A 20552-nucleotide genomic window follows, 5' to 3' on the forward strand; every position below is an offset into this window, starting at 1 on the left:
TACACGGTGCAAATCTCGTCCGGTTCAGCAGGAACTGGCCAAAATTCAAACTGTGTATGGGCAGGCTAAATATACCAAGTCAATCGATTGATCAACTTGGGTAAACTCAGAATGCCGGGTTTTACCTGTGATTATTATTGCTAGCCGCTAGCAATAATCAATGTCTTCTTTCCCTGCCCTCACGTCCCCCCTGCTGGGAGAAGACAATAGCCCAGCAGGAGGGATTCCCACATCAACACTGTCTGCATTGATGGGGAAATCAAGCAAATTTTCCTCCATAAATATGCTCTGTGTATGGTCTGCCTTAGACAGGATTTGATAAACCCCACACATCGAACTGGGGCAGAATCTTCCATCTCAGACTACAACATAACTGAGGACAAAGACAGACTAAGAAGAAATGCTGTATCTCTAAATGCTCTTTTCTTTGGGGCGTTTTCATTTTAAAAGAAACCTGTACTGAGGGAAATATGGAGGCTGTCCTCTCTGACTTCTTTTTTTAAATACTTGTTGTCCAGCTGCTGCTGGCTTCAAGACCTTCTGAGTCATTTACCTGAAACCTCAGGTATATTGGCAAAGCCAGAGTGAAAGTCCAACTATACCCACATAAATTTATGCATTTAGAGAGATTTTGTACTAATTGAAATTGAAATTCAGACAGTTCAGCAGGAATCGGCTAAATGTTATACATCTATAAGCAGGCTGGTTGGGCAGGTAGGCTACAGTCAGCCTGTCTAGGTTTTTTTGGGCAATCACTGCCGCCAACACCAACAGGTCCTTTCTCCAAATGCACACTGCATCTGGTTTCCAGTAACAAATATGCTATGTTGGGTTTATTACAGTGATATTTTTCAGCTTGTTAATTTATATAATCATTGGTTATACATTAAGTTAAGTGAAAATTTCCTTTGCAAAGAGAAAGTTCACTCCAGGTTAGTGAAAAAGGTGATGTTTTGCTGACGTAAATCATCCAAACATGTGCATACAAAAATCTTGTTTCACCTAATTTTCACTGTAAGTGAAACTCCCTTTGCAAAAATCAAAATTCGTTTTAAAACCAAATACATACATGGAACTAGCATATACTGTATACTTTAAGCTAGCCATAGGAAGATAGAATTTAAAAAGAAATTCTTATCAAAGATCTTAAAATTTGTACAAAAATTCTCAAAACTTTTTCAGAATATTTGAATGTCGTTCAGAAGATTTTGTTGGCTTTTTACAGTTGATTTTGGAATAAATGGACTTTACCGAACAAAAACATCCACATACTATAAGAAATTCTTCATTTGAGAAAAAATTTCCATCCTGCTCCTTCAAATTTTCTCGTTGGTTTGACCCACTAATGATTAGGAAGAGGAACAAACTTTCTTAGAACATTTTTTTCCTGACAATTTTCATTTGAAATTCTACCCATCTATGGCCAGCTTTAGTTTGTCTTGATATCAGCCTACTGTAATTCTCTGATGTAGGTGCACTCTAGGTTTAGGAAAGTCGCCACTTGGAGCCAATCAAAACTATATCATCTTTGCAGTGTTGGGAGGGGAGAAATAATATTCTAATGGGGACACTAGTTCTGGTGACCCTGGTGACAATGAGCGAATCGATTGCTTTGGAAGGATTTCCTATTATTTCCTGTTTTGCCTATTGGGCACTAAGTGAAGAGAACTTTCCCAGCGGAACACATAATAATCATTCCTTACTCTATCCAAAATTAAAAGAAACGTTTTGCCTTTACTGTAGTTCTACCTTAAGTCTAGGGGCTGAATTTACCATTACTGAGCTTTGTGGCAGGATAATTCACAAGTGAAGCACGCTTACTATAAAAAAAAAAAAAGAAAACTGCCTAAACTGATAGCAGCATTTTCTGTCCTTCCTATGAAACTAATGGATGCTGTGTAGCATTGTACTAAGTAGACTTTTTCTGCATCCATGTACAAAGTAAACACAGCATGGTACAATCATTAAAGAGTTCAGAGCTGCATATATCTCTTATTTCCACCTGCTGGTGGGTCCCGATCTCATTACGCAAAGCTCATCTATCCTCACTGCATATCACTCCTCTGATTATAGAAATCTTTAGCTTAGATGTAATAATAAGCAGTTCCTATGTTAGCCTGTAAGTCAATTTCACGTTTAACTAGTATTTCTAACCTTTGCAAGACCTTACATTAATGTTAGTAATGCAATAAAAGGCATTACGTTTTCTAGAACAATTATTTGGCTAATAAGGAAAAGTAATTAAAGGGTTAGTTAATCTTTACCAAAAACTGGCTACGCAGATAGTAGGCATCTGTAGATAAACAAAATGTGCAGCTTTGACTAAAATTGAATGATGCCCTTGCAATAGGCATAGGCTAGTTACGTACCTCGTGAAGCCTAACTCAAAAACTCCTAAGACATTGCTGGGATCCACAGATCCAGTTTTCTATAGTTATTAATATCTCTGAATACCTACAGGTTACAGGTTGCCAACATGCATATTATTGTCCAACATGGAATTAGCTTTGAAATGGATATAAATATGAAAGTTTAGGATGTCTACTTTACCTAGCAGGGTTAATGTGTCTCGTTAGCTCCCCATTTTGTCCAGTAAAGGGGTGTTTGGACTTATAACATTACTAATTAACTGATGGAGGTAAATGTCATTTTTCTGGCGGCCCTATCATTATTTCAGAAATTATAAAACATAATAAAGTTCAAAAGTCTTTGCTAATAACTGGTTAATCAGGAATGTGTACTGACCATTCCCCCAGCTGAGCTATTTACATAGGTACATAGTTGGTAATGCTGAATAAAGACACTAGTCCATCCAGTTCAACCAGTGTGGGTGTGTCAGAGAAAAAACCCCTATGCAGCCTAAGGTTAAACCGCTTCTCTGATTTCATTTAGTGGTCCCGTGTCTTTTTACACTGCCTGAGACTGAATAGTTTTCTTCCTGCGCTGGGATCACCATTGAGGTATTCACCAGGGAGAATACGTTTAGGCCCTCCATTAATTTTGGATTCATTTTATGGACTCTCTCCAGTCCCAGCACATCCTTCCTGAGGCCTAGTAAGGACTGGATGGAATACTCCAGATGTGACCAAAGCAGAGTTTTATAAAGTGGCAGGATTATAGTTTTATCTCTGGAGTGAATTTCCTGTTTAATGCATGCTAATATTCTGCTTGCTGCATCTTGACTTTGCATGCTATTGCTAAATCTGTCTTCTACTAAGACCCCCAGATCTTTCTCCATCCTAGATTCCCCCAGACGTTCTCCTCCTAGGGAGTAACTTGTGTTGATATTTTTAGCCCCCAAGTGCATTACATTACATTTTATAATATTAAACCTCATTTGACATGCAGTTGCCCACCCCATTATTTTATTCAGGTTATCTTGTAAAGTTTATATAACCTGCTATGAAATTACTTACTAATGAATACATTAAACAGAATTGGTTCCATGACAGAGCCTTGGGGTACCCCACTTACCACTCCAGACCAGTCTGATTACTCGCTATTTATCACCACCCTTTGGACACGCCCCTGTAACCAATTTTTCTATCCAGGTACATACCCTATGGTCCATGCCAACAGACCTCCGTTTGTAAATTAAGTGTTTCTATTCCTGTCAGTATGTTATCCTTAAAAATTAGTGGTCTGTCTATAACCTGACTGAGTTCTTTGAGTACTCTCGGGTGTAAGCCATCCTGGCCGTCCTGGTGATTTATTTGTGGTAAGCTTTTCTAGTTTTTTTTTGGACACTGACCTCTGTTAGCCACAAGGATACATTCTGTGTATACGTTACTAATGATACAGTCTCCTGTAGGAGAAGAAAGCATTAGGTACAGTTGTCTTCTCCTTGTCATTTGTAACCAACTTCCCTTCATCATATTTTATGGGGCCAATATGCTCTGACCTCACTTTTTTACTATTAATATATTTAAAACTTTTTTGGGGATTTTTTTTGCTCTCTTCCGCTGTGTCTCTCATAGTCTTTTTTAGCTGCCCTGATTGCGTTATTACATTTCTTATTGCATTCTTGTAGTGTTGGAATGCTGACAAAGACCCATCGTCTTTATATTTTTTAAAGGGCACTTTTTTCTCTTTAATATGACTTTTCATGGTACGATTTAGTCACCCAGGTTTACCCTTCGCTCTTTTATATTTATTGCCCATTTTTTCTCAGTGTTCAATGTTTCCGGGATTCGTTCCCATTTAATATCCTGTACTACTGAGCACACTTTAGAAAGGTTAGCTTGTTTGAAATTTAATATTCTTGTACTAACCTTGTGCCTCCTTTTCCTATGATTTATGCTGAATGTAATTATCCTGTGATCGCTGGTTCCCAAGTTGTCCCGTATTTCCACATCTGTATCCAGATCCGAGTTATTTTGTAATTAATAGATCCAGCAATTTATTCTTTCTAGTTGGGGTAGCCCCAATTGGGACAAAAAGTTGTTTTGTAAAAAAAGTTAAGAAATGTTGGGCCTTTAATGAGTGAGCTGTTCCTTCTGCCCAGTCATTATCTGTGTAGCTAGGTGCTGGCTAACTTTGCCTGTGTCATCATGGGACATTCTGTAACATCAGCTGCAGTGAGCCTGTTTGCTTCTAGTGCTTAGCATGGACACTAAGTCATCATTTCTTGAATGCAGAGCAAGCAGAGACCACAGCTGAGACCAAGGGATCGTGGGGTATATGGGGTCCGTGGAGCCAGGATTCACATTGAAACCAGACTACTGCAGACTACAAGTTCCAGCCAGCTGGAAGAGAGAGAAGAATGCTGGCGAGGACATAAATAGCCTGGTTTGGGGAGGAGTCTCTCTTTTGTGACCATGGCCTTCAGCTGAGTGCAGGGACATGGCCACTCCCGGGGGATGCGAGCAGGCGCCCCGGCCCAGGTGGCGTGGAGAGTCTCCAGTGAGTGAGCGAGCAGATCCCGCATTGCCAGCTCCCTGTCAGCCGAGTGACTGTCGGGGGTCACTCTCATAATCACCGGTACAGATTCAGCTTAATCCCGGCGTTGCTAGGTGCACAGCCAGGCACCCTTCACTGAAGCCCACCCTGTACACACCCTATAAAGACACTGCATGCAGACACCTTTATCCAATCTCTTTACATTAAAGCCTCAAAAAGGAAACACTTTGCTGCTTTCTGTTGCCGGTTGCCATTGCACAGCAATCCTTCTGGGCCCTTGTTGAGCTAGCTGAAGACACTGAACAGCTACATCACGAAGACTTCTCCACTCTTCTCTCCTCCCCCCTCTTAAAGGACTCCATGCACAACAACTGCACATTTTAAGGGGGACTCCACTCAGAGATTAAGTATTGCATTTCCTATAACTTGTTTTATAATTTTGCCACAAAGTTTGTTGCGCCTGTGACATCAGGATTTGAAAGGAGCATTCTGACATAAAAGTTCATTCTCTTCCCTTTTATGCATGGGGTGATAGGTTCTTTCAGGACCTACTGGTTACTACTGTTTGACCCATTGTGATATTCTGTGCATTGCATACCCTTTGAAAATGTACCAAGAGTAAGAGTTTAACACTGAAAGATACCTATATAGTCCAAAATGCAGCGCTTATTCAACCAGGAAATAGTTCATTCATTGAAGATATAAAAAGATGGAGAACCCTTCACCATTTCCATTGTGTGGGAAAAAGAGCAGTAAACACCCAGGAGTGTCAAATTTGCTTACCAGAAGATGATTTAAAGTGGGCATCAAATCACTAAACTCAGGGACTGTGGGTGTCTCTCTCCAACAAGTGAAACAAAGCCATTAAAGGATCAGTCATCAAACGAGAAATGGTCACCTTTTATAAAATTTCCCAAATCCAGGCAGGGATTATAAAAATGTCAAGACCTCAGCATTTCATCATTACCCAAGACATGAGGGAAAAAAAAACAAGGCGGCAAACAATAGTGAAGCCTGCATGGCAAAAGGAAGCAATTTATTGGTAATGCACTCACAGTTAAGCAGTGAAAAAGATCATCATGATAAGTATAATACCATGGTTCTTAGCGTGCTTGCATCTGAAAGATACCTGCATAAGTTATTCTTGTTTTTATCTTCTTCAAGAATCTTAAGTAAAATACTTGTTTAGATCTGAAGATCCCGGGAGCCACACATCAGAACACGACCCTCTGTGTATGAACAAGTGGCAGTCTCAGCCTGGACCCCCCACTAGGCCACGGCCCAACATGTTTCCCAATGAGTAAGCTCCAGTGGGCGAAGTGAAAGGTGTTGGGGACGTGGCCTGGTGGGGGTCCAGGCTGAGACTGTCACTTGTTCATTCACAGCGGGTCTTGTTCTGATGTGTGGCTCCCGGGATCTTCAGTTCTTATCTATCATTGTATGGAGTGTGGGCAGGCTAGTTCCCAGCCAGCATGCACAGCAGCAGGCACAGGACTACACTTCCTTGTAGCCTGAGCGACTCACATACACACCATGGGTTTGCAGTAAAATACTTGTTTACTCTGCTACAGTTTGGTGTCTGTGTAATTGCATTGCCACTTTGAAACATGTCCAAACCCAGGGTGTCAGAGGTGTTGAGAGGCTTGTAACAACAGGGCAACCTTTGGGGTCAGTCATCTTACAGCAGATGTCATGGGGGGTGACGCTACATCTGGATAATTGAAATCCCCCATTATGATAGCATTGCCCTGCATCGCTGCTATGACGGGGTATCTGTTAAAACCCTTAGTTGCTCTGGCTTGTTGAGTCCAATGTTTTTATTAGGGTTTCTGTACTGAAGTGTGGATTTGGCTAACAGAGGGTCTACATGTGTCCTCCCAAAGATCTGATATGGAGGTTCTGACATCGCTAGCAGTTTGTGTATTGTATGAACTGAAGATGGAGGGAGGGGATGAAAAAGGGGGCCACTGCTGCCATTCACCAACTTGTGTTACAAACTGTCGTTTCTGAATTTTAAACAACATGGCGTCCTCACCCTTTCATACAGCTTTGTGAGGGGCCCAGTATGCATTACCATTACAAGTTCTAATAAAAATTCCTTTGAATTCCTAATTATTTGTTTCTGTTGGATCATTTGTACTTGGGTGTCATTCATGGGCTCTTTTAAGTGTTATTTTTTATTTTTATTTTGGCTGTTATTACTGACTATCTATGTCTATATACCTTAATTAAATAATGTCACTTCAGCCATTATAGCACAGCCTTTATGAAATATACAGCCAGAAGCCAGCTGAAAAATTAGCTTAGTGCATTTGATGCACTAGTCTTTGATGTTTATTGAAGCATTTGACCTCTGTATTAAATCTTACTCATTTCTACAGACAGAAAAAGAAATAACATCAAAAGGATGTATGACCTTTTAGAGGAAGCTGACATGATGTGATTTTGGCTATAGTAAATATCAGTTGCCACAAACTGTATTGTGATCAAGCTTACAAAAAAAAGAAAATGTTCAGTTTTATGGTTTTATATGATGACCATTAAGGCTAAAAGCATTAGATGTTATCCTAAGAAAACTACCAGGGGTACATTGTTGAAGTGACAGGATTGTTTTATGGGTGATGACAGCAGCATATGCTGAAAAAAAGAGAAATATAGAGTGTTAAAGTTATGGAAAAATGATTAACTAATTTTGCTTGAAGGTTCTAAACTTTCAGAACAATGAATGACTATAGGTACCGTACAACTCACTGATTCAGCAAACCACTTCTGCTGCAGAATCCACAACAATGTAGTGTGCCCCTGCCAATTATATTAAGAAATATGCTCAGCACGATCCCCTGGAACCAATGTTAATCCTGGAGCCACAAGGGAAGCATTATAGTATTAGTGGCTTGCTCACCCCTGGTCTGAGTGTAGGCTTAGTGGCATGTATTTTCCCACTGTGCAGGGTTCACTGTAAAGATGCTAGTGTCATGACCGCTGAATCATCACACAATTTGTGTAAAAAAACTTTAGTCAAATCTTTTTTTCAGTAAATAGAATTTGCCCTTTACACAAGCAATGACATACATACATATGATTATAAACATTTATATGCGAATATAGGACATTTCCAAAAGCATATAAATGCATGTAGTGATTTTAGCTGTATAATGCACACATGTGCATGTGTTCATGTGCATTCAGTTTAACCACTTGCCAACCGCCCGCCCCCGTCATTATATGGCGGCTGTTTGAAGAGCTAGCTGCCATAACTCCAGTAACCTCTTCTTCAGCGGGCAGATAAAAGTGGTCTCAGTGGTGGATTCTCTGCGAGATCACTTTTATCGGTAGCAGTGGAGTTGATCGGATCCTCTTCCCTAACAGGCTGGATGCGAGTGAGGGAAAGATGGCCCCCACTTGGCTCCACACCATTGAATGGCGGAAGTAACATCAAACGTCACTTCCGACAAAAATAAAACATTAAATAAATAAGAAAAAAAAAAAATTATTGAAAGCACCCCGTCACACCGAGCTCACGCACAGAAGCGAATGCAAACGTACGTCGCGCTCGCATATGAAAACAGTGTTCAAACCACACATATGAGTTATCTTCACGATCGTTAGAGCAAGAGCAATAATTCTTGCACTAGACCTCCTCTAACTCAAAACTGGTAACCTGTAGAAATTTTTAAATGCCGCCTATGGAGATTTTTAAGGGTCAAAGTTTGCCGTTATTCCACAAGCGGGCGCAATTTTGAAGCGTGACATGTTGGGTATCAATTTACTCAGCGTAAAATTAGCTTTCACAATATAAAAAAAAAATCTAACTTTACTGTTGTCTTATTTCTTAATTAAAAAAAATTATGTTTTGCAAAACAATTGCGCTTGTGAGACCGCTGCGCAAATCCGGTGTGACATAAAGTCCGCCATTTTATTCTCTAGTTTGTCTGAAAAAAAATATAATGTTTGGGGTTCTAATTAATTTTCTAGCAAAAAAAAAAAGATTTTAACTTGTAAACACCAAATCTCAAAAAGAGGCTCTGTCCTTAAGTGATTAATTTCATTTGTAAAAAATAGAAATCTGTCTAAGCGCATGATAAATAAACACATGTTCATTTTGCAAAGCAAACACCATACTTCCCTGATCAATGTCTGCTGTGTTTAAATAAAACAAATGCAGGATGCCCATGTGAATGAGGCTAATGCCGCATGCACACGATCAGGATTTTGGTCAGAAAAAGGTATGATGGCTTTGCCAACGTGCTTTCGCTCAAGCTTATCTTGCATACACACGGTCACACCAAATTCCGACCGTCAAGAACGCGGTGACATATGACGGCACTAGAAAAAGGAAGTTCAATAGCCAGTACGCCGCCCTTTGAGCTCCTTCTGCTAATCTCGTGTTTATCTCGTGTTAGTAGGAGTTTGGTGAGAGACGATTCGCGCTTTTCAGCTTTCGTGCTTTTCAGTCCGTTACTGCTCTTCAGTTTGTGCTTGTGGGTTTTGTATCAGTGCATGTAGTCAGTTCATATCTGTTTTTCAGTGCGTTCTTGTCTGCTCGTTTCTGATTTTCAGCTTGCTCTTCACAGGCCTTGCTGTTTTTCAGTTCGTTCTGACCAGCCGACCGTTTTTAAGCCATGTTGCGGGTACGTACTCATCTTAGAGTTTGTGCTATGCTGGTGCTTGGTGTTGGGGTTCTTGCTTTGACCCAAGCCCAGTTCATGAACAGGGTGGGGAGGAGTTCATGGACCAAGAATTGGTTGCTCCAGCGTGACCAATTCTCTCACATGCCTTTGCTGCATGAAATCCAGGAGAATAATCCTGATGATTTCAAGAATTATCTCCAGATGACGGACCCTATTTTTCACCATCTGTTGGCTTTACTGTCCCCTTATATTACGAACTAGGACACCTGCATGCGGCAAGACATCACTCCGGAGCAGAGGCTAGTCTCCACGTTGCGGTACTTGGCAACAGGGAGAAGTCTACAGGACCTCAAGTTCTCTACAGGCATCTCCCCCCAGGCTCTGGGGATCATTATTCCAGAGACCTGTTCTGCCATCATTCAGGTCCTGCAGAAGGAATATATTAGGGTAAGTTTTCTCCTTTAACATCACATTCTATGTATTTAATGTATGCTAATGTATTGCATTTCTTTCATCATTCCCTAATTACCAGGATTGTAATATGCTATGAATGTCCCCTTTGTCCTCATGCATGCTGTAAGCTTTTAATGCTCCTTTTTTGTTCTTCATTCATATTTGCCTTCACTAACCTCCCCAACATGCTATCCTGGGCCCATATACACCGAGCCTAGTCACTTAACAATGTATTTTGTCAGCTCCATAGTAGTGCTTTACCCTAAATACCCCCTAAAATGTGTACAAATGTTATTGTTGTCCTTAAATTCAGGCAGAGTGCCAGAGGCTTTTTTTTTGGCTCCCAAACTCATTTAACCCCCCCCCTAAAATTTTTACAATGGGCCATCAGAGGGGGTGAGGAATCTGATAAGTGGACCTTATATTTTTGTCTTTAAATACTCCTTAAAATAAATGTTTATACTGATGTTGGCCAAGAATGTTTGTGTCTAATCTGCTTGCAATGTTATATGCAAAAGTACTAATTTTTTGATCAAAATGTTTTTAATGTTTTGACTCCACAGTTTCCTTCAGCACCACAGGTATGGCAGACTGTGGCATCCCACTTTGCCAACCCTTGGGACTTTCCCAACTGTGGAGGGGAAATTGATGGGAAGCACGTCCACATTGTCCCACCACCCCATTCAGGGTCATACTATTTCAATTATAAGGGGTTTCATAGTATTGTGTTAATGGCGGTGGTGTCAGCGACATACGAGTTTCTCTATGTGGACATGGGGAAGAATGGCCGGATGTCGGATGGTGGAGTCTTTGCCCAGACGGAGTTCTACACACATTTCCAGAGTGGCGGCTTGGGATTGCCACCTGTGGAAGAGAACGTGGAAGGACCCCCATTTGTTTTTATTGTTGATGAAGCGTTGAGGCCTCACATGATGAGGCCATTCCCCCAGAGAACCCTCACCCCGGAGAAGAGGGTTTTTATTTACTGGTTGGCCAGAGCCAGAGGAGTCGTGGAGAACACCTTTGGGATAATGGCCAGCCGGTTCCGCCTATTTCTAACGGCTATAAATATGGCGGAGTACAAACTTAACCACATCGTGTTAGCATGCTGCATCTTGCACAGTTTTTTAAAGCAAAATGCTACTAGCCTCAGTTGGGCCTGAGGCCGGACTTCATGGACCAACAATGACAGCCCTGGAAGCTGGCCGCCCTGGCTTGCCCCCCCAAAGCGCCCGTGAAGTGAGTCAAAAATTTGTGGAATATTTTATGGGTAGGGGGGCCACTGCTATTCCAGCAAATTTTTAAATATTTTCAAAATAAAAAAAATGATATGATAAAATCTTGAATTTGATTTACTGCTTGTGTTTCTTTTATCTGTCTCCTAGGTTCCCCTGGTGCAATTGTAGTGCTAAGTGGTTTTTCCATTATTTAAATAACACCCATTGTCACTGTAAATAGCAGCTTAATACAAAAACTGGTATTGAGCATTGAAAGAAGAAGCCACACATTGTTGAGTATAAAACCTTTTACTCCGTGCACATTTACATGTGCGTTGTAAAACCTTTTTTGTTAAAAAAATAACATCTATTTTTACATATATAAACAGGCATGTTTCAAAACATAACATACACAACTCAGGAACTTACAAAGTTCAACATTGAAAAACTGAAAGCAATATCAGAAATCATAGTGTCAAAAATGTGTTGATCTTGCCTTCATCAGATGCGGTGATGTCACCCCTGCAAAAGCCAAATTTAGAAGATGCACACAAATTGGGAGTCCCAATTTGGGAGTCCCAATTTGAGGATTTCCCTCCTGATCCCATGCCTAATGTCAACATGTGCTATCTCCTATCATGGGGGATCAATAGACGTGTTTTGGGGGTGCAACGGATGTGTTTTCCTCTCACCTACTAGAGTTGTGAGGAAGGGGTTGCACCAACAAAACGCGTACATTGATAACCCCTGATGGCAGATAGCACATGTTGACACACTGTGTGCATCTTCCAAATTTGGCTTTTAAAATGTTTTAAAAGGTTATTTAAATTTTCAGTTAAAAAAAAAAAAAAAAAAAGTTGTAATTTTTTTTGGATTTAGATTCTCCCTAATACATCAATCATGTTCTTCATTCTTTGTTCAATCTCCTTGGTTTTTTTCCTTTATGAAGTCTAAATCCCGACTACAAAACATTATGTCCTGGATTAGCCTTTGTGCACTGTCAGTTGTGAAATGAGTAGATTGTTCTTCCACAACATGCACATCACTTAATACACATATTACACATATACATGTTATAAATATGCAGGCATACATTTATTACCTGAATCTGTGGTGTCAGACACTCACCTGTTGTGGTAACAATTTCCACCACCTCTCCTTCCTCCACATCCTGAGGTTGTGGTGTCCTCTGTTCCCCTTCTTCAGGAGTGGGGGGGTTCCTGGAGTCCTCGGACATCCCGAGTCTTTTCTCCCCTATGAAAATGAAACAAAAGGTATACTTAGACACAGATATTTGAGGCCAGAAATAGGAATGTGAAACATTGCTTGGAAGTGGGGTACAATTGTCTGTTTTGTCTGTTTGGGCAGAGTTCCAAGTTGAAGACATTATTTATTCCCTTAACAAAGCTGCTATACTTACCTTTTTTGGACAAGTTTCACACATGGAGACACCCCTAGTATCCACTGGAGCACCTGTGTGGGACACCCTAAAAAGTTTGTTCTTGTGTCCCACACTAGTGCACCTGAGTCCAGATGTGTAAACAGCTGCTGAATGTCCTCTCCTTACATTACACTGAATCAAGTTTGCTATTCATTCTAGTTACAAACACATCTAGACAACAATGTCCTAAACTTCTTTTAATACAAATTAGCATGACCAAATGCAGTTAACCCTGTATTTGCCTAAAACATCGTATTTAGTTGCTGAACGAACAATGTTTACTGCAAACGATTACTGTGCCCAAGAGCCTGAAAGTTGCCATTTTAAACTGTACAACAGTAAAGAAAAACACATGGCGCAGCATGCAAGTAATAATAACCGGAACACATGACAACTACTTACTTTTTAGAAGCACTTTCTTGATCCTTCTGTACTGATCCTGCTCCCTCAATTCCAGGTCTGACCAGCGTTTCCTCAATTGCTCCTTGGATTGTCGTACCCCAAAATTCCTGTGCAAACTCTTCACTTTAACTTTAGTCATGATCTTGGCCTTTCTTGCATTTGGGTTTAGGTACTGCGTCAAAAGAGAAGGGGCGGGGAATATTCTAGAAAGCGAGATTGAGGCCTATATTGGGATAAGATTAGGAGAGTTTAGCCTGATATTAGTGTTTTTGTCTTATATTTTGTCTTGCAGCAAATATGAAACAATTCAAAGAGCCGGAAATCATGGGCCATTTCATTGACAAATACAGGGATATGCATAATTTGTGGGAGGTTAAAAACCTGTTATATCACAATAAACCAGCTAGGAAGGCATCGCTGGAGAAACTGCTGCAATTTATGAAAACTCAGGTCCCCAACGCAGAGATCGAGTTTGTGAATAAGAAAATTTGTAGCTTGAGAAGCACGTATAGGAAGGAGCTTAATAAGGTACATGCTCCATTAGATCAGGAGCAGCAGCAGAGGATGTGTATGTACCCAGTCTGTGGTACTACAACAGGATGCGGTTTCTGGAAGACCGGATGGAAGTCAGGGAATCACTTTCTACACTTCCATCCAACCTTCCCTAAACCCCAGCTGAGGCTTCCGAGGACCAACCTGGGCCTTCCATCCTGGAAGAAGTTGAGGAGCCCAGCTGGAACCAGGTATTGTATTTTTTTACATATTTATTGTCTGAAAATTAGTGTTGTTAACTAGATGTTATTATTGATAACGAATTATTTAACAAAAAGTGTTTTACATATCAATAGACAGTAGGGTCCACCTACAGAGCCACAGCCTCCAAGGAAGGCTGCAGGGAAGCGTGGAGGGAAGGCTGCAAGGAAGACAAGAGAGTGATGGCCTGGGTTCAGTCTGGTCTGACAGAAGACGCAGGCTGTTGTAGTACCACAGCCTGGGGACATATATATCATCTGCTGCTGTTTGTGATCTCTGGGAGTCCTGAACCAAATTGTGCTCCCTATTATATGGACTTCTCAGGCTACCAATTAAAATTTACAAAGTGTTGACGTGTGCCCGGGGGCCAAAGGCTTAGCAAATTCAAGCAGTTTCTCCAGAAATACTGAAATGAAAAATGAAAATACTTGCCTATGTGTTTTTCTTCAAATAGGACAGTTTGTTTGTGAGTAGGCAGGTACATTTCCAAAATACAATGTCAAATTAACAAGGGACACCAACACCAACCTCCTTGAGCTTTATAAAAATACAAGATAATAATATTGTTGTGGAAACTTGACACACCAAAAAAAAAATTATGGAGATCACTAGAAACTACCGTATTTATCGGCGTATAACATGCGCCGGCATATAACATGCGCCGGCATATAACATGCACCCCAAGTTTAGGAGGGAATTTTAAGGAAAAAAACTTTTAGTAGTAAAGTTTAAGGAAGAAAAACTTACATTAAAATGCCCATCAATGCAGCGTTATCGGTGTCCATCTGCAGCCTTTTCAGTGTCAGTGCAGCCTTGCTCCAGTGTCTATTGCAGCCTTGTCAGTGCAGCTTTGCCCCAGTGCAGAATTGTCAGTGCAGCCTTGTCAGTGCCGCTTTGCCCCAGTGCAGAATTGTCAGTGCAGCCTTGCCCCAGTGTCCATTGTAGCCTTGCCCCAGTGCAGCCTTGTCAGTGCAGCCATGTCAGTGCAGCCTTGTCAGTGCAGCCTTGTCAGTGCAGCTTTTCTCCAGTGCAGCCTTGCCCCAGTGCAGCTTTGCCCCCGGGCAGCCTTGCCTCCGTGCAGCCTTGCCCCTGTGCAGCCTTACCCCAGTGCAGCTTTGTGGGATCGCCGCGATCCCTGCCGACATACACAGCGTATGTGTAAATTCAAGTATGGCGCCGAGACTGCAGGGACTCGGCGGAGCCGAGATACACATACCCGAGAGTCCTCGGCTTTTCTCGGCACCGCTTACAGTCCCGCCCAGTCCCGCCCTATGGGCGGGACTGTAAGCGAAACCAAGAAAAGCCGAGGACTCTCGGGTATGTGTATCTCGGCTCCGCTGAGTCCCTGCAGTCTCGGCGCCATATTTGAATTTACACACGGCTGTGTATGTCGCGGCGATCGCGGCAATCACCTCGATCGCTCCGATCATACAAAATTGGGGGGAGATCGGCCTATAACACGCACCCACGATTTTCCCCTGACTTTCAGGGGAAAAAAGTGCGTGTTATATGCCGATAAATACGGTAATTTAAAAATAATCCAAAAAAACAGGAGATCTTGATTAAAGATAAAAAAATGACTATAAAAAATAATTCTAAACATTATTATGGAGATGTGGCTTTAAAAACAAAAAAGATTATTCAGGAGATCACGAGAAATAATAAAGCAGCATTATAAAGAACAAAAGAATGCGCTGCATTAAAAGATCCAATAATTTTCAGCGTGATGAATGTGCTATCTCCCTTACGAACGCTAGTTTTACCAGACCGAGCGCTTCCATCTCGTACTTGATTCTGAGCATGCGTGATTTTTGGCACGACAGAATTGCATACAGATAATTGCATTTTCGGCTAAGAACTTTTTCCGACCGAAAAATAGAGAACCTGCTCTCAATCTTTTGCTGGCTGGTATTTCGCCAGCAAAAGTCCTATGGAGCATACACACGGTCGCATTTTCCGACCAAAAGCTCTCATCTGAGTTTTGCTGGCGACATTTCCGATCGTGTATACGGGGCATTAAAGTGACCACACAGCAGCAGAAAGCATAAAGATTGCTAACACACTTTGGAATTCCTAAATGCCTCCACGTGACAGATTCATGTACTTGTTGTAGACAGGTATATGAATCTGGGTCACACACACCTCATGTGGAGGCGTAGTCAGGCCAGAGTGTCCATATGGACGCTCTTGTTTAGTGAAGCTGTGCTTCCTCTCCGTTGCTACAGCTGTCATTCAGAAAGTACAGCAGCTGGGAAGTTTGTATTAGTGGGGGGGGGCCTGGTAGGGATTCACAGAAAGTCTCCATCAGGTCCACTCCCATTGTAATTAACAGCAGGCAGTGGGCGGATCCTTAGCCAGTAGACTGCCTACTATAGAATCTGCCCACTGCCTGCTGTCAATTACAAGGAGACCTGATGGGGAACTAGTTTCTCACCTTCCCCATTAGGCTCCACTTACTGCAATGTCACTGGTTGCTAGGAGGTTGCTGTGAAGTCAACTGCGCCCTTAACAGTCAATGACAGGGAGAAGGTAGCAGTAGCAAATATGCCAATCTGCTACACTACATACAGGGACAGACACTTTGCCTGTCATACTATGTCAACTTAGAATAAGTCTTAATTACCTGCAGTTTTGTTATCTACAAACTGGAGGTAATTCTTTTTGAATTTTGGTACATTAAAGGAAAAGTAGGGCCAAAGCTTTTTTGGCCCTGCTTCTCCAATGTGTCACAGGAGTGTAGTTAGTTCTGCATTCCTGTAACCCAGTTTCAGCCTACAGTGGACCAAAATCCGCTGTTGGCTGGAGTCACAGAGCTGGTCCTGACTCTGGAGAGATCCCAACTTTAGTGTCAGGGTTTGCCCAGATTCCTGACCAGCAGCAGCCTCTCAGCAAGCCACTTGTGGGCAGGGTCGTGCACGTGGAGCAATAAGCATGCAGCACGGTCATCACTGCCCAGGATAAGGTGGAGACTACAGTCATGTGAAAAGTCAAACATTAACCACTTAAAAGTTGTACTGCGGCAGGTTGGCTCTCTTGGGCGAATCAATGTCATGGTACATCGGCCGCTTTAAGACCACTAGGAAGTGTGCGCCGGAGCCGATGCACGTGGCTGACGGCCGCGATTTCCGCCGGCCACCTGCAATCGCTCCTGAGAGAGACAGAACCGGGATCTTTCAATGTAAACAGACACGATCTGTCAGGGGAGGATAGACAGCTTGTCTGTTCCTAGTGATTAGGAACAGCGATCTGTCTCCTCCTCTAGTCACTACTCTGCCCCCACAGTTAGAAACACTTCCCTAGGGAACACAGTTAATCCCTTGATCGCCCCCTAGTGTTAACTCCTTCCCTGCCAGTGACATTTATACAGTAATCAGTGGCTATTTTTAGCTCTGAGAACAGAATAAATGGTAGTACTAAGTATTACCAGGAGGGCGGACTTTCAAGGCTAAGAAACAATGGAGAGGAAACAGTGTAAAATTTTTAAATTTATTAAGAAAATTAAGATAGTTAAGCATATTCTTTTATCTGTCTCGTTTGAGAACCTTGGCTGTGTCCTGAGGAAGCCTAGTGGTGAAACGCGTAGACATACAAGGGCTCACTGCACAACATACATAGATGCATAAATGCTATATATTTTTACTTTTTCTATGTAATTGTTAACTTTAATAAATTTGAAAATTTTACACTGTTTCCTCTCCATTGTTTCTTATCCTTGAAAGTCCGCCCTCCTGGTAATACTTAGTACTACCATTTATTCTGTTCTCATTAATTTACAGACGTGGCTATCTTTTATGCACTTGTTTTGTCCTATTTTTAGCTCTGATCACTGTATAAATGTCAATGGTCCCAAAAAAGTGTTAAAAGTGTCCGATCAGTCGGCCGCAATGTCTGAGTCCTGCTAAAAATCGCTGATCATCGCCATTACTAGTAAAAAAAATAAAAAAATAAAAAAAATGCCATACATCTATCCCCTATTTGTTGCGCAAACCAATCACTTATTGTGATTTTTTTAACAAAAATATGTAGAAGAATACATATCAGCTTAAACTGATGAAGAAATTAGTTTTTTTAAAATTTTTTTTATATTTATTAAAGCAAAAAGTAAAAAATATATATTTTTTTTCAAAATTGTTGGTCTTTTTTTGACTATAGCACAAAAAAAACAAAAAAAAAAAAACAGAGGTGATCAAATACCATCAAAAGAAAGCTCTATTTGTGGGAAAAAAGGACGTCAATTTTGTTTAGGTACAGCATTGCATGACCGCGCAATTGACAGTAAAGCGACGCAGTGCCATATTGCAAGAAATTTTCTGGTCATTAAGGGGCAAATCCTCCGGTACCATAAGTGGTTAAGGCAGTTCCCTGACTTATGCCCTGTACACACGTTCCAAATTTCGGCCTGCAAAAGACTGATGAGAGTTTTTTCGTCGGAAAATGCGACCGTGTGTATGCTCCATCAGACTTTTGCTGTCCGAATTCCAGCCAGCAAAAGATTAAGAGCATGTTCTCAATTTTTCGGTCGGGAAAAGTTCCTATCCGAAAATGCAATCATCTGTGGCAATTCCGACGCGCAAAATTCCTACGCATGCTCGGAAACAATTCTACGCATGCTCGGAAGCATTGAACTTAATTTTCTCAGCTCGTTGTAGTGTTGTACGTCACCGCGTTCTTGACGGTCGTAATTTCAGCGAACTTTTGCATGACCGTGTGTATGCAAGGCAAACTTGAGCGGAATCCCGTCGGAAAAGCCGTCATATCTTTTTCCGACGAGAAGTCCGATCGTGTGTACGCGGCATTAGAGATGAAACTCACTGTATGATAAAGTGCAGAGTTTCTCAGAAAAGCGACTTGTCCAATGTCATTATATACTGTACTTGTATATAGCATTAGGAGGGATGTGCTGAGCCTGCGCCCTCTCCACCAGTCAGTGTACCTCTGTTACCTCACTCCCAGTAACAGAATGGGAATCTGCTGAGTACCTAGCGTGGACCTCATGAGTGCTCTCACTTAACTCTGTCTTTCCCGTACCGCGTGACTGGGCCATAGATCTCTGTAACGCTAGCCTGCTCCTGCTCCCGGTAACTAGGTACGTTACTCGGATTGCCGGCTCTGGCTCCTGGTCTTAGCAGTCCCCCTTTATATATAATAGTTGAACCAACCAAAACCAAAAGCCCAGGAAACTAACTGAACATGTTTAACCCCTTCCCCAACCAGTCTCTCCACTCCCACAGCCCAGCACTCCAGTGAGCACAGAGCCAGTGAGTGACAGTCTGTGGACTGAGAACTGAATATATCAGGGGTCTTCAGTCACTCAGTTCTTGGTCTTAGATGGGGTGGGGAACAGATGCAGCATCAAATTGATCTCTAATCATTAACCACTACTCTGTGAATACAGTCTTTTAGCAAGCTTTATATCCATTTACAAACTGATTTTTTTCTAAGCCTTTAGACTTTACCTTACACATTAGCCATGTGTGAGGAACTGTGTCAAATACTTTTGCAATATCCAAGTATAGGGAATTTTCAGTTAGGGGTGTACTCACTAACTGTACTTGTATATAGCATTAGGAGGGATGTGCTGAGCCTGCGCCCTCTCCACCAGTCAGTGTACCTCTGTTACCTCACTCCCAGTAACAGAATGGGAATCTGCTGAGTACCTAGCGTGGACCTCATGAGTGCTCTCACTTAACTCTGTCTTTCCCGTACCGCGTGACTGGGCCATAGATCTCTGTAACGCTAGCCTGCTCCTGCTCCCGGTTGCTTTGGAAGTTGGATTGCTAGGAAGGGAGCCAAAACATTGATCTCCACACTAACTGAGGACCTGTCACCTTACGAGGTACCATGCTTAATGGCTGGTTGCTGTAGATTGTTCTTTCACTTGGTCACTCATAACAACTACACTTCTCTTCATCACGGCAATACAACATGTATAACGTCCTGTTCCAAAGACTAACTAAAAAACCGTAGTAGCCGAGGCATACCTCCATGAAGTGAGAGTCCATTTAGGCATTGTCCATGACTTGGATGCTGTATGTGACTTCCAGTATCTTCAGCACTGTCCTAGAGCTCACAGGTGAGTCTCCATACCCTCAGAACTAGGTACGTTACTCGGATTGCCGGCTCTGGCTCCTGGTCTTAGCAGTCCCCCTTTATATATAATAGTTGAACCAACCAAAACCAAAAGCCCAGGAAACTAACTGAACATGTTTAACCCCTTCCCCAACCAGTCTCTCCACTCCCACAGCCCAGCACTCCAGTGAGCACAGAGCCAGTGAGTGACAGTCTGTGGACTGAGAACTGAATATATCAGGGGTCTTCAGTCACTCAGTTCTTGGTCTTAGATGGGGTGGGGAACAGATGCAGCATCAAATTGATCTCTAATCATTAACCACTACTCTGTGAATACAGTCTTTTAGCAAGCTTTATATCCATTTGCAAACTGATTTTTTTCTAAGCCTTTAGACTTTACCTTACACATTAGCCATGTGTGAGGAACTGTGTCAAATACTTTTGCAATATCCAAGTATAGGGAATTTTCAGTTAGGGGTGTACTCACTTTTGTTGCCAGTGGTTTAGATGTTAATGGCTGTGTGTTGAGTTATTTTGAGGGGACAGCAAATTTACACTGTTATACAAGCTGTACACTCACTACTTTACATTATAGCAAAGCGAGTGTCATTTCTTCAGTGTTGACACATAAAAGGATATAATAAAATATTTACAAAAATGTGAGGGTGGCACTCACTTTTGTGCTGC

The sequence above is a fragment of the Aquarana catesbeiana genome, linkage group LG01 (genome assembly GCF_042186555.1).
Source record: "Aquarana catesbeiana isolate 2022-GZ linkage group LG01, ASM4218655v1, whole genome shotgun sequence".
In the NCBI taxonomy this organism is placed as follows: domain Eukaryota; kingdom Metazoa; phylum Chordata; class Amphibia; order Anura; family Ranidae; genus Aquarana; species Aquarana catesbeiana.